The sequence below is a fragment of the Lynx canadensis genome, chromosome B1 (assembly GCF_007474595.2).
Source record: "Lynx canadensis isolate LIC74 chromosome B1, mLynCan4.pri.v2, whole genome shotgun sequence".
NCBI lineage: Eukaryota > Metazoa > Chordata > Mammalia > Carnivora > Felidae > Lynx > Lynx canadensis.
The window spans coordinates 148,795,937-148,813,923 of NC_044306.2; the positions used below are offsets into that span (position 1 = coordinate 148,795,937).

The window sequence follows — 17,987 nt, forward strand, 5'->3', positions numbered from 1 at the left end:
TTCAGTTCATTCCATGAAAATTTACTGAGTACTTGTCATATGCCCAACACTATAAATAATAAATATCAGTAGTGAACAAAATCAATGTGGTTCCTACCCTCATCGATATCACATCTCTTATTGTGCAGCTTCATTATACAATCAATCCTTATTTTTTTTAATGTTTACTTATTTTTGAGAGAGAGACACACACACAGAGAGCAAGTGGGGGAAGGATAAAGAGAGAGAGAGGGAGACACAGAATTTGAAATAGGCTCCAGGTTCTGAGCTGTCAGCACAGAGCCTGATGTGGGGCTCAAACCCACAAACCATGAGATCATGACCTGAGCTGAAGTCAGATGCTCAACCCACTGAGCCACCCAGGCGTCCCAATCCTTATTTTTTTGTTTTTAATTTTTTTTTCAACATTTATTTATTTTTTGGGACAGAGAGAGACAGAGCATGAACGGGGGAGGGGCAGAGAGAGAGGGAGACACAGAATCGGAAACAGGCTCCAGGCTCTGAGCCATCAGCCCAGAGCCCGACGCGGGGCTCGAACTCCCGGACCGTGAGATCGTGACCTGGCTGAAGTCGGACGCTCAACCGACTGCGCCACCCAGGCGCCCCCCAATCCTTATTTTAACTTGTAGTCCAAGGTTATCATAAAATCCTACCTGTAAAATTTCAATAGCAATGTGAAACTTCCCAAATATACTTTCTCAAAAAATATTGAGCCAAATATAGTCATTGGATTTTAGTGCTAAAATAAATTTTAAAATAGGCATATATTATGCTCTTCTGCTGTGTCTGTAATTTTGTAAGGTATTATATTATTTTACTATTGCTACTGTAACAAACTTCATGGCTTAAAAAAACACAAATCTATTATATTACAGTGTAGAGGTCAGAATGAGTTTCACTGGGCTATAACCGAGGTATCATCAGGGCTGTGTTCCATCTGGAGCCCTGGGGGAGAATCTAGAAGCTGCCTACATCCCTTGGCTTGTGGCTCCATTTCTTTGTTTTCAAAGTAAAACACTACTTTGTAAACTGTGCCGAGATTATGGAAACGGCTTCAGTTTTTTTCTTTTCAGCATTTTCTGATGTGGTCATGTTTTCTTTTCATAATGCGAAAAAAAGAAAATTCATAACACAGTCTGTTCGGAAAACAGTTTAAAGTTCTATGTAGCTGGAGTGCAAGTGCATGGAACAGATCAGTAGAAATTGAGGCTATTCTAATCGGGTTGGAACCCGACCAAGTCCAATTTTGTTGGCTGGGTAATGATTTGAGCTTGATCTCATGAACAGTAGGGAATCATGGGGGATTTTTAAGTAGAAAATTTCCAATCAGAATTGTAATTTAAAAAGAAACTGTAATGATAGATTCTATTAAAATAAGATAAACTTTACTACTATGTTTAATTCCTTCATTTAAATTCACAATGTATAATTTAGTTGTCTCCATTGTTGATTTAGCCCATTTCTTCATACAATCGGGGCTGATAATTTAAAAAAACTTTAAACTGAAGTATAGTTGACAAACAATGTTACGTTGGTTTCGGGTGTACAACACAGTGATTTGACAAGTTAGTTTGTTATGCTATGCTCACAAGGGTAACTACCTACCATCTGTCATCCTACAACACTTTAACAATACCATTGACTATATTCCCTATGGTGTACTTTCTATTTCTCCATGACTTATTCATTCCATAAGTGGAAGCCTGTATCTCCCACTCCTCTCCACCCATTCTGCCCGTCTTCCCACTCCTGTCCCCTTTGGCAACCATCAGTTTTTTCTCTGCATGTGTTTGTTTGTTTGTTTTGTTTTTTAGATTCCACATATAAGGAAATCATGTAGCATTTGCCTATCTCTGTCTGACTTATTTCACTCAGCATAATACCCTCCAGGTCCACCCACAAATGGCAAATTCTCATTATTTTTTTATGACTAATATTCCATTGTATATATACACCACATTTTCCTTATCTATTCATTTATTGATGGACACTTGGGTTGCTTTCATATCTTAGCTTTGGTATAATGCTGCAATACACATAGGGGTGTATATATCTTTTCAAATTAGTGTTTGTCTTCTTTGGATAAATACCCATTAGTGGAATTACTAGATCCTATGGTATTCCTAGTTTTAATTTTTTGAGGAATTTTCCTACTGTTTTCCATAGTGGTTGCAGCAATTTACATTCCCACCAACAGGGCATAAGTGTTTCTTTTTCTCCACAACCTCACCAACAGTTGTTATTTCTTGTCTTTTTTATTCTAGTCTGACATGTGTAAAATAATTTTTCATTGTGGTTTTAATTTGCATTTCCCTAATGATGAATGATGTTGAGCATCTTTTCATAGGTATGTTTGCCATTTGTATGTCTTTTTAGGAAAAATATCTATTTGGGTCCTCTCCCCATTTTTAATCAGATTATTTTTGGTGTTGGGCTGTATAAGTTCTTTCTTTTAAAATGTATTTATTTATTTTGAGAGAGTGCATGATCAGGGAAGGGTAAGAGAGAGAGGGAGGGAAAGAACCCCAAGCAGGCTCTGCATTGTCAGCACAGAGCCTGACTCAGGGCTCGATCTCACGAACTGCAAGATCATGCATGACATGAGCCGAAATCAAGAGCCAGATGCTTAACCCAGGTGCCCCAGAGCTGTATAAGCTCTTTATATATTTTGGATACTAATGCTTTATTGGATATGTCATTTGTAAATATCTTCTCCCATTCAGTACGTTGCCTTTGAGTTTTGTTGATGGTTTCCTTCACTGTGCAAAAGCCTTTTATTTTGATGTAATCTCAACAGTTTATTTTTGCTTTTGTTTCTCTTGTTTTCTTTTACAAAAATTTTAATTTTTGAGAGAGAACGTGAGCAGGGGAAGGGCAGAGAGACAGGGACATAGGATCTGAAGTAGGCTCTAGGCCAACAGAAGAGAGCCTGATGTGGGGCTCAAACTCATAAACTGTGAGATCATGACATGAGCCCAAGTCGAATGCCTAACCAACTGAGCCACCCAGGCATTCCTTGTTCCTCTTGCTTTAGGAGATATATCTAAAATAATGTTTCAATGACCAACGTCAAAGAAATTACTGGCTATGTTTTTTCTAGGAGTTTTATGGTTTCAAGTCTCATATTTAAGTCTTTAATCCATTTTGAGTTTTTGTGTATGGTGTAAGAAAATGGTCCAGCTTCATTCTTTTGCATGTAACTGTCCAGTTTTCCCAACACTATTTATTGAAGAGGCTGTCCTTTTCCCATTGTATATTCTTGCCTCCTTTGTCATAGATTAATTGACCGTATCAGTATGGGTTTATTTCAGGGTCTCTATTCTGTTCCATTAATCTATGGGTCTATTTTTGTGCCAGTACCATACTGTTTTGTAGCTGATAATTCAATTTTTAATTCACTTTTCTATGCCGTGAAGATGTAGCATTTACTTTGTACACTTATGGAAAAATAAGTCTTGCTGAATTGCTCTTTTTTTCCCCCCAAGACATAAGCACAGATAACAAAAGGTATCTAGTTGGTATTCAAATACTACTATTTCAAGTGAACCAAATGTTCGCAATAGAGAAACTTTTTCAATCAGCAAACTTGTATTATTCATTGGCCCAATACTCTGTCATATGATACAGTATCTTCTTGACCCTTGACCAGAGGGAAAACAGTAGTGCTGATTCTACTGAAAGCAGTTTACTCTCATGATCTAGCCCAGCAAACATGAATTATTACAGTTGCTTTGAACAAACTATATAGTTTATAATTGCTAGCTTTAAAATTACCCAATATGCTTTCTTGAATGTCAGTAATAAAGTACATGCAAAATAAAAACTGGACTTATTTCTTTTTCTGACAAAAGTAGTTATCTTCTTATCAAATGGTACACTGAAAAGAGAAAAGCACCTTAATTACTTTTCAATGTATTAACAGAATTCTATTATCTTGCTCAAGAGTATATTTTGTGATAAAACCTACTCAGTATGTTTTACTTTTTAAAAATTTGACCAGTGACTGTCTAGTAATAATTAACTGAGTTCTACTTAGGATTAACCCTCCAAAATATTGATCTCAATTTTACTTTCCTAAAATAGCCTAGTCAGTCAATGAAAAAATCAGGACCACAGCTAGTGTTAAACACGAAACGATCTTTAAGTTCCTGTTTAGCTGCATAAAAGAAACACCACTTTGGGTTTTTGTTTTGTTTTGTTTTTTAGTTTTTTTTTTTTTTTTTTTTTTTTTTTTTTTTTTTTTTTTTTTTTTTTGAGAGAGAGAGCATGAGTAGGGTAGGGGCAGAAAGAGAGGGGAGAGAGAGAATCCCACACAGGCTCTGCACTGTCAGCGCAGAGCCTGATGCAGGGCTCAAACTCAGGAAGGGTGAGATCATGACCTGAGCTGAAACCAAGAGTCAGACACTTAACAGACTGAGCCACCCACTTTACTTTTTAAAAACTAAATGGCATTATTATTAGTTAATATTAAGACTGCTTTCACAAAATAACATATTGTATCGATGGGTTACATCAACATTACTACAATAACTCAAACTCTACCTTTTATTCACATCTAGGCAAACAGAACCAAATTTCAAATAGGAAATTTCACATTTCTAAAAGCACCAATTCATAGCAGTCAGATGACAAAAAAAGGACCAGGCAACAAGGTCAGGCATTGGAATTGAGGAGGCATGCATCTTTTCTATTTCTGTGTCAGATGATAGTGATTTTTGTTTTTATTTCCAAAGACTTCCTTACAGAACAGTGGCAAAGGAATAACAGAAGAGCTGGAACAGGCTTTTCCTTTGCCACATGATTTTAGGGAAGTCAATGCTGCCATCTCTGGCTTCTATAGTTTCTCTTCTGAAAGAAATAATATAAGCATAGGATTAATCCAAGTTATAAGACTTAACAAGATGTTGATAGAGAAATTTGAGGAAGGCACAAACTCCTTGGATATACATATCCAAGGATATATTTATTATATATGATATAAATAAATATATAACAAATAATGTATAACACTATTTAATATACAATAAATATATAATTATAAATATCTATAAATATATCCTGGCATATATTTGTTAAGTCATTTCTATATATCTCTAGGGATACAAAAATGATAGGGTCCTAGAGATAGAAAAATAATAAGGCATAATCCCTGTCCTTGAAGATCTTGGAGATTCTTATATAAACAAAAAGTGCTTGTAAAATAAGCAAACAAAAAATCTAAACATTTGGTTTTGGTTTCAATATTTTATAGATACATTAGTTAATTATGGTATAGTCTAAGCTTTTTGTAACAAAGAGATATAGAAATACAGTGGCTTAAGAAAAATGTCATTTTGGTGATGGGGGTGGGATGCCTGGGTGGCTCAGTTGGTTAAGCATTCAACTCTTGATTTCAGCTAAGGTCTTGGTCTCAGGCTCCTGAGTTCAAGCACTGTGCTGGGCTTTGTGCTGGTTCTTTTTTTTTTTTTTTTTTTTTTTTTTTAATTTACCTCCCAGTTAGTTAGCATATAGTGCAACAATGATTTCAAGAGTAGATTCCTTAATGTCCCTTACCCAGTTAGCCCATCCCCTCTCCCACAACCCCTCCAGTAACCCTGTGTTTGTTCTCCACATTTAAGAGTCTTTTATGTTTTGTCCCCATTTTTTTTTAATGTTTATTTTTGAAAGAGAGATAGACAGATTCTGAGCAGGGGAGGGGCAGGGAGAGCCAGAGACACAGAATCCAAAGTAGGTTCCAGGCTCTGAGCTATCAGCACAGAGTCCGACGCGGGGCTCAAACCCATGAACCACAAGATCATGACCTGAGCTAAAGTCGGATGCTCAACCGACTGAGCCACCCAGGTGCCCCAAGAAATAAGGGGTTCTTGAAAGAAAGAAAGAAAGAAAGAAAGAAAGAAAGAAAGAAAGAAAGAAAGAAAGAAAGAAAGAAAGAAAGAAAGAAAGGAAAAAATAAAAATGTCATTTTTATCTCTTTCACCTAATATTCTAGAAATAAGTCGTTCTGGGCTAGTAAAGAGGCCCTGCCATCCTCAACATGTGGCTTTTGTCTCTGGGTCCAAGCTGGCTGCTCTTGTCCACCCCCCCCCACTTTTGTATCTGGACCAGAAGGTTAGAAAAAAGAACAAGTTGAAAGCATGCCAATTTTTTTTTAAACTTTTTTTTAACATTTATTCACTTTTAAGAGGCTGAGAGAGACATAGCGTGAGTGAGGGAGGGGCAGAAAGAGAGGGAGACACAGAATCCAAAGCAGGCTCCAGGCTCTGAGCTGTCAGCACAGAGCCTGACATGGGGCTTGAACCCACAAACTGTGAGATCATGACCTGAGCCAAAATCGGGTGCTCAACCGAATGAGCCACCCAAGTGCCCATGAAAGCATGCAAACTTCCTTGAGGAAAAGAGTGGGTAGTGACAGAAATCACTTCTCACATTGCACTGGTCAGATTTAGAAAAAAATGGTCAGGTAGTGGTAATACTCTAGCTGGTTGGCCTAGTAAAAACTTCGTTGTTTTTATTAAAGTACCATCATCAGTCTCTGCTCCATGTAAGTATGGTCATAAGAGTTGATTAGAGTATCTTGTTTTAGTAGCTCTAAGAAAGACATTCCTCAGGAGCTAAGACTACACTTCAGGAAAGGATCATAAACACCTTGAAGATGAAACCATGGTGACCCCACCTCAACAATGTGTTGTTTGATGATCAACGATATGCACCAGGACACGCGTGCTAATTCTTTAATTTGGAGAAGCTATACACTCTTACAACTAATAAAATTATCTAGGAATTTGCTTTAAGATGATCTGGGAGTGGGTGGGCGAGGAAAGAAGTGAGCATCTGTAAAAAATGAAGCAAGATTGATCCTGAGTTATTTTTAAACCTTTTGCATATGTTTTAACGTTCCTATTTTACAAAGGTTTAAGAGTCAATGAATAATAATTGCTAACATCCATATAGGGAACTGCAGATTTTCAAACCTGTTTCATGGGCATTATCTTTGTGAGATTTGATAAAATTCCACAATAATTTTTTATCATTATTCTCCTCAATTTACCTTGACGAACAGAAAGTATGGAAAAGGTAAATGCTACAAAAGTCTTTATGAAATTCAAAATGCATGTTAAAATAAAAAGTTTAAAAGTGTTTGAGGGTTGCCTGGGTGGCTCAGTTGGTTAAGCATCCAACTCTTGATTTCAGCTCAGGTCATAATCTCGGGGTTTGCGGGATAGAGCCTGCTCTGGGCTCTGTGCTGACAGAGCAGAGCCCGCTTGGGATTTTCTCCCTCTCCCTCTGCCCCTCCCCTGCTCACACTCTCTCTTGTTCAAAATAAATAAATAAACTAAAAAAAAAAATAATAAAAGTGCTTGAAAACATGTAACTTTAACTATTTTCACTACCTTCTTACTTGTATTTCTTTTAAGAATAAAATTATATAATGCAATACCAAAGCATGTCCTAGGAAGAGAATAACGTAATCTCATGAGTTAGAATGTGGTGTAGTATAAAGAGAAAGAGCTTTGGAGTGAGGAATCTGGCTAAGACCTTGCTCTACTCTACCAGCTATGGGACTGGGGCCATGTCATTTAATTCCGCTGCATCTCAGTTTTCCAATTTAACAAATGGGATTAATATTTAAGTTGTAGGTTTTTGTGAGGATAAATTCACAGTAAATGTAACTATTATTATAAATAAAGAGATAGAAGTGCTAATGTTTTCCTTTATGGCTTAGATTCCCAAGGTAGTGCTTTAAAGAAAAATACTCTCCAATTTTCCTTCTAGTTTTGATAGAATTCTGAAGGTGTACACATCTAAAAAGATGCCTGTATGAACATTAGGAAGAAGGCAAAAAATTCATGTGTACTGCATTACTTATTGGCCAGTAAAATAAGTGTTAGGGAGAGCCTGTAGAAGACAGATGGATCTTGCAGAATGACAGTGGATTATTGTAAACTCAGTTAGTGATTCCAGTTGTAGCTGCTATTCCAGATGTGATTATGTTACTAGAGAACATATAAACTGAGGCCCTTATACAGAACCATTCCTTGAGGGGGATCTGTCACCTAGCTGGAACAGGTTATTATCAACATAATGTTGAACTACTTCCACTATGGGAAGACCAGCACTCTGTTCTCACCGGAATAGACACTTAATCTCTATATAGATTTTCCTTCTCTGTACATAAAGTTTATGCCAAAACCACCATCCATGGATTTATAGAGTGGCTTATCCACTGTCATCGTATTCTACACAGCATCACTTAAAAATTTTTTTTTAATGTTTTTATTTATTTTTGAGACAGAGAGAGACAGAGCATGAGCAGGGGAGGGGCAGAGAGAGGGGGAGATGCAGAATCTGAAGCAGGCTCCAGGCTCTGAGCTGTCAGCACAGAGCCTGACGCGGGGCTTAAACTCATGGAGTGTGAGATCATGACCTGAGCTGAAGTCCGATGCTCAACCGACTGAGCCACCCAGGCGCCCCCACACAGCATCACTTTTGATGAAGGAAGTCTTTGTATAGAAATGAAGTGTGGTAATGGTAGTTTCCTCATAGAATTCACCAATCCTACTCTATCCCCCATCACCCTAAAGCCACAGATTTGAAAGAATGGTGGATTGGCTTTTTGAAGACTCAAATATGGTACCAGCTAAGTAACATATGGCATACTTTGTGCAGCTGAGGCAACATCCTCCAGGATGCAGTATATGTTCTAAATCAGATAATGTATGTGGTGCTTTCTCCTATAGACAGAATTCATGGGTCTGGGAATAAAAGGGGGTAAAAATGGGAGTGACTCCTTTCATTATTATGTTATATATATTATATTACATATATATTTATTAATATATATGTATGTTACATATATAATATTATGTTAATAATATATTGTATATATTATTCATATATAATGAAAGGAGTCATTCCCATTTTTACCCCTAGTGATCCACTAGCAAACTTTTTGCTTCTTGTGACTTTGGGTTCTGTTGGTATACAGGTCTTAGTTCCAAATGGAGGAATGTTTTCACCAGAGGACACAAGAATGGCTCCATTAAGCTGGAAGTTGAGACTGCTATCTGTTTACTTTGGGCTCCTCATGGTAATCAATCAACAGGCAAAGCAGGTAGTTACTTACTGTTCATGGTGTGGTGATTTGATCCTGACTACCAAGGGGAAATTGGGTTACTCCAGCACACTGGGGATAAGGAAGAGTACGTTTGGATTGTGGAAGGTCTCCATTTTACATGCTCTTACTCTTCCCACGTCAGGTGATTTAAGCCAAGGGAGGAACTACAACAACTGAGTTCAAGTAGGATTAATGATCCACACCCTTCAGAGATGAAGGTTTGGGTCACCCTACCAGGCAAGGAACCATGACCAGGTAAGAAGCTTGCAGAGGGCAAAGGAACTATGGAATTGATAGTAGTTATAAATACCAGCTACAACTGCATGACTGGGAGTAAAACTCAGGACTGTAATAGTCATAATTATTAAACTGAGAAAACTACTCTAGCCAAATCAGTGATTATACAAACTTCTGAAGGCTTTACAGCATTTACCAACTATTTGAGTTTATTCTGGAATTTGCACTTCTAAAAGGAAAAGGATTTCTTAAAAGTCTACTTTTTATCATCACCTACAAGCATATTATATAATATTAAATCAATTAAATGCTGTTCACTAAGGGTTGTGATTTACTATTTTACATACTCAAACTTAGTACACAGCTAAGGCAGTGATGACTTCCTGGTATTTGCTTTAGGCAGAGATTCCTAAGTAGTATTCATCACTTTATATTCTGGTTGTTTATTCACTGATACATTTCCCAGGCTAAGACTACAAATTCCATACGGGGATATTTTTCCTCTGTTTTATATGCAGCACCCATCTAATGCCTAGACCCTAGAAATAAGCCATGTGTGTGTGTGTGGTGGGGGGGATGTTTTCAGCATGTGTGGTTGTATAAATGAATGAACTAATGTTACAGGTAATTTGAGTAATTCTGAAGTGACCAAAAATTGATGATTGTAAGTAAACGTCCTTATAATCATTTAAGAAAGGTATAACGAAATAATTTTGGTATCAAAAAGATGAGAGTCTGAATGCTGTCTTTGCAATTTGTTAGTTATTAAGCATTGGGCGCCTTACTTAGTCTCTCCAAGTCTAAATTTCCTCTTTTGCAAAGTAAGGTAACATTTTGCAGCATTGTTATGAGGGTTGGAGGTAATTTGTACACCTGACACAGGGCTTAGCTCAGAGTATGCGCTCAAACTTCATTAAAGATAGTTCTATTATTATTTACTACATGTGTCCAGGAGTAACTAAACAACTCTTTGTATGAATTAATAAACTCAAATTATTCAGAAAACAGAAAACAGTTTATGACATTCTGGCTCATACCTGGAATTGTTTTAAAAACTTAGAATACTCTTATAAACCTTGGGAAATTCCCTCAAACTTTGGGTTTTGAGAAATCTTCATCCATAAAATTGGTATCTCAACACGTATCCTACCTATATTATAGAATTATTAGAAGAATCAAATATGCAAATGACTTTTATAAACTATAAAATGCTAAACAAATGCTAATTATTGTTATATCTTTGACCTAAATGCTTCAACCATAATTGTGAGAACATTTTTTTTTGTCATTGCACTATTATAGCAATGCATTTTTATCTCCTTGTCCATTTCCCAAAGAGAAATCAGAGCTGAAACTTGCCACTTGATTCACAAAGCTATCTTGAGGCCCAATGACCTAGTGTTTGCTACAAATTCATAAAACTCTCATCCTTAGAGACATATACTGTAACTGCCAAAAGAAGTTTTAAAGGTAAAATGTTACGTATTTTATATTCATCAGTGCATTCTGCTGGTTGAAAACCTACTGTTGTTTAAGTAAACTTAGAAACTTTAAAAAAGTCAGTAGCACATTTCATCAGCTACCTAATGTGCTATTGACTCTCCCCATAACTTTTACCTTAGAGACTTTAGAACAAGAGCTTTGTATAAACAAACCAAGATGGCCCTAGGCAGAATAGGGACATTGACTTTGTGTTTTTATGCGAAGTGGGGGGTCACGTTGTTTTCTGTTTTTGTGTGTGTATGTGTTTTTTAATGTGGCTTTATAGCTAGCAGTTCCTAAATTTAGCTGAGTATCAGAATTGCCCAAGAATTCACCCCAGTTCTACTGAGACAAAATAATACAAGGAGGAATCCTAGAAACAGTATTTTGAACAAATTCCAGGTCCTTCACATGTAATCAACTAAGTATCTCTGTCCACGGACCACTGGGAAACTGGCTCATCTTGCCTCAGTGTTGCTTTTCTCTTCTCCACTTCAGTGCTCTTTCCTTTGCTAGTAGTGGTTCTTTACTTTCCAGGGTCCCCAAACGTCAGGATAAAATCTATCTGATATGTCATTAACACCCTAGTGTGACTTAGTTTAATGTGTCATTTCTTCAGAAATGCTAATGGTGTGATGTGAGAGTCTATGATAGGTTGGGGTGGGGGTGGTTAAGGGTGGGGAAACTTTGCTTCCTGGCCCCCAAAATGACTTTCTTAGAGAATAGCTTCCTTTAAGGTCAGCCTTCCCATAAATAAAAACTTTTAAAAAGGCAGCCTTCCCATAAACTCAGTCCTATATGTAAATCACTATATGGAGATGAATTTGAGGAAGAGAGTGAAAATGAAGTCCAGTGAAAATGGAAAATGGGGATAGCACCTGGAATCTAGACTTGCAGGTCCCTATAAACCTTGCTGGTTTTGTTTTTTGTTTTTCTTTTTTAAAATTAGAGTACATGTCTGTGACCTTTCTAAGGAAATAGTGGATTATTCTCACTAGAGTTATTTAACATGGGATGTATCTCCACTTGGCAGAGATGCTGTAAACAAGATTCAAATATTGGATCAGAATCTCTCAATAACCTTAAAACTTTTTTCTATCTCAAAGACTTTATGGTCTCTGATATAGTAAAATTATTTTTTGGTTTGGTATTTCTCCAGTTTGTAACAAGTTGGATTAAAGTCTTTACTTCTGATACATGTCTGTTAGCTCCTTTAGCTTGACCTTTACTTTGCAGCCTGTGTCCAGGACTGCCATAAGGCTTATAGAGGGCACTTTCAGGAAAATAGGATTTCCATCATTAGTCCAGATAGGTCTTGAAACATGTATATACATGTTTATTGCAGTATTATATACAATAGTCAAGATATGGAACCAATGCAATTGTCCATCAATAGATGAATAGATAGATGTGGTATACATATACAATGGAATATATTATTCAGCCATAAAAAAGAATAGAATCTTGCCATCTGCAACAATATGGATGGATCTAGAGGGTATAATGCTAAGTGAAGTAAGTCAGTCAGAGAAAGACAAATACTATATAGTTTCACTCATATGTGGAATTTAAGAAACAAAACAAATAAACACATTTAAAAAGAGGCAAACAAAAACAAACTCTTAACTGTAGAGAACAAAGTAATGGTTACCAAAAAGGAGGTGGGTGGGGATGGGTGAAATAGGTAAAGGAGATTAAGAATACATTTATCATAATGAGCATTGAGTCATGTATAGAATTGTCAAATCATTCTATTGTACACCTGAAATACAACACTATATCTTAATTATACTGGAATTAAAAATAAACAAATAAATAAATTTAAATCCTTAGATACATTATTGACAAATACATATTGAAGTAGTTATATGACAATTACATTTTGATTAAAAACATAAATAAATCCTGAGGTAAAATCAGAGGGAAGAAACAATTAAAATACAACAATAACCATTTCCTTTAAACAGTATCTAAGAAAATAAAAACACACGACTTACTAGGTTTTTCCTAAGTAGTAGATACCTCACAGTTTTATGTGGCGGTTAATGTTACCTTTATTTTTACAATTTGGGAAAGCAAAGCTCAAAGATTGAGTAATGACCAGTTACACAGCTTGACAGTGACATAGCCAGAATTTTATCAGAATGTGACTCTGAAGTCTTATGTTTTTCCTAATTAAGCTATGTTGTTAAAGAGGGAAACATTATTCTACAAATATCATTGCTGATTTACCTTTTCCTTTCATACCTTTTTTTCCCCAGTGTCCTTTGTTTCTTGTGACAAGGATCTCATTGGTCTCTTGCATTTCCTTTTCCGTTAGCTCTCAGTTTAGGAACACACTGGCTTCAGAATATTCTCTTAGCAGGTGGAAAACTTGTCAAAATCCCAAATACAGCGGAATTACCAAATTTAGAAGTGAGGAAACTGCACCAACCATCTCTGAAAGGATATACAACAACAATATCTTTGAGAAGCGGATGACTAGAGATGAGTGGCTAGAGGCTACCTTACTCTGTGTGTGTGCATATATGCATATGTGTATATATAATCTTGCATGGCTTGACTGTTTTTTTAAACACTGTGTTCATGTATTACCTATTTTAAAGAGGTGATTGTTCAGAATGATGCCTATTAACAAAGGCTTCTTGGTTATTTAGTATCTTGTGTGTCATTTGATGTTCAGAGACTGGGCTCTGGTTGTACCCTAGCTTTTGCCCTCCTAGGAACAGCTAGTTGATATGATTACTTCTCCTTAGCTGACTAGTAAAAACCACTACCACCTTATCTTTGTAAATATGGCCAGAGGCAGGGTGCATGAGTAGCTCAATGAAGCATCTTGATCTCGGCTCAGGTCATGATCTCACACTGTGAGTTTGAGACATATATGTATATATATATACACATATATACATATATGTGTATATATATATATGGCCAGAGGTGCTCTATTCCATCATTCCTCTTTCTAAATATCCTCAATGAGCTTTACGCAGTATCATCTTGGCATTCCCATAGAATTCAGTTTTGTAACCACCTCATCTATTTGGATAAACAGTTCCTGTCAACTGTGTTGACAATGTGTTCTGAGAGCTCCCTCAGGAATATAGGTCACATTTCCAGTCTTGTTCATATTTGACATGGGAAAAATGGGCTATTATCAATATAAATCATACTCTTATTTTTATTTATATTACTATTTCTTGATAGTACATTTCATTTAAACAACAAATTTCTTTTCTAGAGACAAATCTTAACAAGCTAACTTTAACAAGTGCAGAAACTGTAGTATTTAGAAGTTTATTGGTCTGTCACGTGCCGAGCATAAAGGGTATATTTTATTTTTTGACAGAATGGTTTTCCAAATGCAATCTATGGGAGAGACCTAAACATTGTTTAGCATGGACTTGTTAGTAGTGTCAATTGACAAAGCAGACACAAGAAACACATCGCTGCAGCAAAGACAAATTTTTGAGTTTGTGGCTCCAGTCGATCAATTTTCCTTGTCAGATAAAAGAATGAAGCAATGATAGTGGTGATAAAATGCACCTCTTTGTCTTTCCTTGGAAGTAACTTTCCTGAAGTTCTCTTGCATCTAGTCAATGTAATAAACTTCTTCCTTTAATCTTGGATGATGAATAGCATCTTAACCACAGGTTACACAAATGGGCACCATTTCTTTATGGTACTTCACTTCCATCCCTTTTCCTTTTGCCACCCTAGGCTTATTGACATCCTTGGTTCATGATTTTTTTGTTCCTTTCAAATGCAAAGAAGGCTGTGGGGTGGGACCTTTAAGATTAACTCCACTTCATTGCATATCAGAAGAAAAGTATGTTCACCTCCAAGAATTGAGGGGCACAGAGAATGTGTTCCTTCAGTTATTTATTAGTAATCAAACAATCATCCCCTTCCAGCTCCTCTCCCAGCTCACAATAATGTGCTCTTTAGAGTTAAGAGGACTTCTTTTGAAAATTCTTTCCTAGCAATGAGAGATGACTGTTTTTCTGTCCTCCTTATTCTCTCCTAAATCTAGTGTTTCTTTCCACCAATTTAGACTAGCTCTACCTCATAAATCCTTGTCAAAGAAGTAGGTTGACACTCTGTCAATGCTACTCGGCATATAGTACTATAATAAGTGTCAAATGACCATACCCAAAGAACAATATGCTTTATGATAGAAACCATGGAGGAACTCTCCTCTATATAAAGCTAATCTCTGCACCAGAGCTTTGATGCCTAGTCCCTTTCACCTTCTAGGAACCCTCTTATCAATTATGCCTATTTTCTCCTGGTTACTCAATTAAATCCTTATCGACTGAATCCTTGCCCAACATCATTTCAACATGTTCTAATCGAACCCAATTTAATCCAAACAAAGCAAAATGAAACGCACTTTTGACCTATACTTCCTTTACTGACTTACCCCTTTTTCACCTACAAAATCAAACTTATTTTGGACTTCTATCTCCATTTCCTCATCCCTGCTTTATTCTGGCCTCTGCTATCACCCCTCCAAACAACTGTACAAAAGATTCCTGAAGGCTTCCCATAGCACTAAATCTAAGATACTTTTTTCTTGTTCTCATCTCATTTGACAGGTAAGTAACGATCTTAGTAAGGACTTGACACTGGTGAATACTCCCTACTTCTTTCCAGAAATACTCCGTTGGCTTTCTTTAATTTGCTCTTAATTCTCTTACTGATCCTTCTCTCTTGCAACTTCATTTTCCTCTACAGGCCATTCAATATTGTAGTATCTCACTTCTTTTTAGGCCTTCTCTCTCTAACCTTGATCCTAACAATCTCATCCAAATCAGCAGTTTCATTTATACTGACAACCCCCAAATGAATATTTTTAGGACAGATTTCTCTGGCTTAACACAAAATGGGGTTGACTTGCTTCCAATATCTCTACATTGAATTCTAAACTTTCCCCATCCATCTCTCCCAACTCCAAATAACAATAAAATTACGGAAAACAATATTCCCCTCTCTAATGTAGCTTCAAATCCTGTTGATTCTACCTTCTAAAATCTCAAATCTTCCCTCTTCACTTCCATCATCACTACCCTAGTCAAGTCCCTTGGTGTAAATTATTTGTCCAAAAGTCTTTTTATTTCCATGATAAAAGTTTAGTCCTAGAAAGTGCTATACTTATTTGGGTTATAATTTTAATTTATTTTATTTTATTTAATTAATTAATTTAAGTGTTTATTTATTTATTCTTGAGAGAGAGAAAGCGCCATACAAGCAGGGGAGGGGCAGAAAAAAAGGGACACAGACGGGGGCGCCTGGGTGGCTCAGTCCGTTGAGCGTCCAACTTCAGCTCAGGTCATGATCTCACGGTCTGTGAGTTCGAGCCCCACGTTGGGCTCTGTGCTGACAGCTCAGAGCCTGGAGCCTGTTTCAGATTCTGTGTCTCCCTCTCGCTGACCCTCCCCTGTCATGCTCTGTCTCTCTCTGTCTCAAAAATAAATTTAAAAAAAGTTAAAAGAAAGGGACACAGAGAATCCCAAGCAGGCTCTGTGCTGACAGCACAGACTTGCCACTCCAACTCACAAAGTGTGAGATCACAACTGGAGCCCACATCAAGAGTCAGATGCCCAGTCAGCTCCCCAGGTGCCCCTAAAATAATATTTAATACAACTTTTAAACCCTGGTGTTCCAGGGGTCCTGGGTTCCAGAGTAGCTCAGTTGATTGAACATCCAGCATTTGGTTCTGGCTCAGGTCATGATCTCACGGTTTGTGAGGTCGAACCCCGGATTAGGCTCTGCGTCGACAGTGTGGAGCCAGCTTGGGATTCTCTCTTTCCCCTATCTCTCTGCCCCTTGCCCGTGCTCTCTCTCTCTCAAAATAAACAAACTTAAAAAAAAAAAAATAAAAACCTGGTGTTCCGTAAGTCATTAGTGTCCATTTACAAAACTTATTGTTCTCTTTATATTATCTAGACATATATAAATCTAACCATCACTTTGATATTTGGTCTGTAAGCCTATTATTATATCCCTGACTGCATAGGGCATAGCATCATGCCCAGAACACAAAAAACACTTAATGATTATTAGATAAATGAATAATTGTTAAAAATTAGTTTCTATTCTCCCTTATGTTCTATTTTAATAGTGTTAAATATTGGGTGTTACTCCTGATTATAATCTGCAAAATTTCATTCTATGCATTGAGATTGCTAATCCACTCAGATTTGTGTATTATGGAGGATGGCTTCAGCTATTAACAAAATGAAGACAAGAGTAAATATGGGCAGAATCCCTAACATGTTCACGTACTGTGAATTCAGATGAATACTGAAAGGGTGATTGACATGATCCTTGGGGTTTGCTTTAAAATATTCCAGCAAAGAAAAAAAATTGGGCGTGGTAGTGATAGATAAAACAAGACTGAAAAGTGTTGATAATTTCTGAAATTCTGTCATTTTATTATACTTTGAGATTTTCTTGAATAAACAGTTTTAAATCTTTCAGCTTTTCCTATTTTTTTTTTTTTTTAACTCTCAGAACTCCCTTTTGGTTAATAATCTGTGATGGATCCTGGACCCTGGAGGAGGAAAACTTCACAATCAGTCCTTTTGCAAACCTCTGCCTGTCCACCTGTGAACACGCTAACTTATTACAGGAGGCTTTATTTTTGCTATATACATTATCAGCAGATAAGTATCTATACATTTCCTTTTGAAAAGAAAGTTGTGGGGGGCACCTGAGTGGACTTCTGCTCAGATCAAGATCTCAGGGTTTGTGGGTTTGAGCCCAAGTCGGGCTCTGCTCTGACTGTGCGGAGACTGCTTGGGCTTCTCTTTCCTGCTCTCTGCTCCTCCCCTGTTCTCTTTCTCAAACTAAATAAATAAATAAACCTTAAAAAAAAAACAAAGTTGGCCTTTGGCACAGATCTCAAATTTAGGGGGTACTAAACCTCCTCCGATATTATACCAACCTCTTTATAACCAGAGTAGCACAATTCCTCCCAGAAACGGCCCTGTTGCCCCTCACGTCACGCGTTTCGGGGACGGTGCGGGGGCGTCGCCAAGCTGGCGTTCCACGACTCGGCCCTCCCCAGAGCAAGAAGGCCTTCGCCTCGTCCACTTCGGGCCTCAGTTTTCATCGAAGGAAAGAACAACCGGGCGGTCGGACCCAGGCC

The 17,987-nt window shown here is 37.1% G+C and overlaps 2 long non-coding RNA genes across 2 annotated transcripts in view; one reads left to right on the plus strand and one right to left on the minus strand.

Annotated features, from left to right (window-relative positions):
* Positions 1-17,586, plus strand: part of LOC115512575 — a 38,126-nt gene extending 20,540 nt beyond the window's left edge. Inside the window, exons 2-4 of the long non-coding RNA XR_003968428.1 lie at positions 8,987-9,112; positions 9,258-9,370; positions 17,351-17,586. This is a non-coding gene — a long non-coding RNA (uncharacterized LOC115512575). The remainder of the gene's footprint in view (positions 1-8,986; positions 9,113-9,257; positions 9,371-17,350) is intronic.
* Positions 4,532-17,925, minus strand: LOC115512574. Its single transcript, XR_003968427.1, has 3 exons — positions 17,784-17,925; positions 13,082-13,273; positions 4,532-4,848 (listed from the first exon to the last, which is right to left on the minus strand). It is a non-coding gene; the product is annotated as an uncharacterized LOC115512574 (long non-coding RNA).
* Between the last annotated feature and the right edge of the window lie 62 nt (positions 17,926-17,987).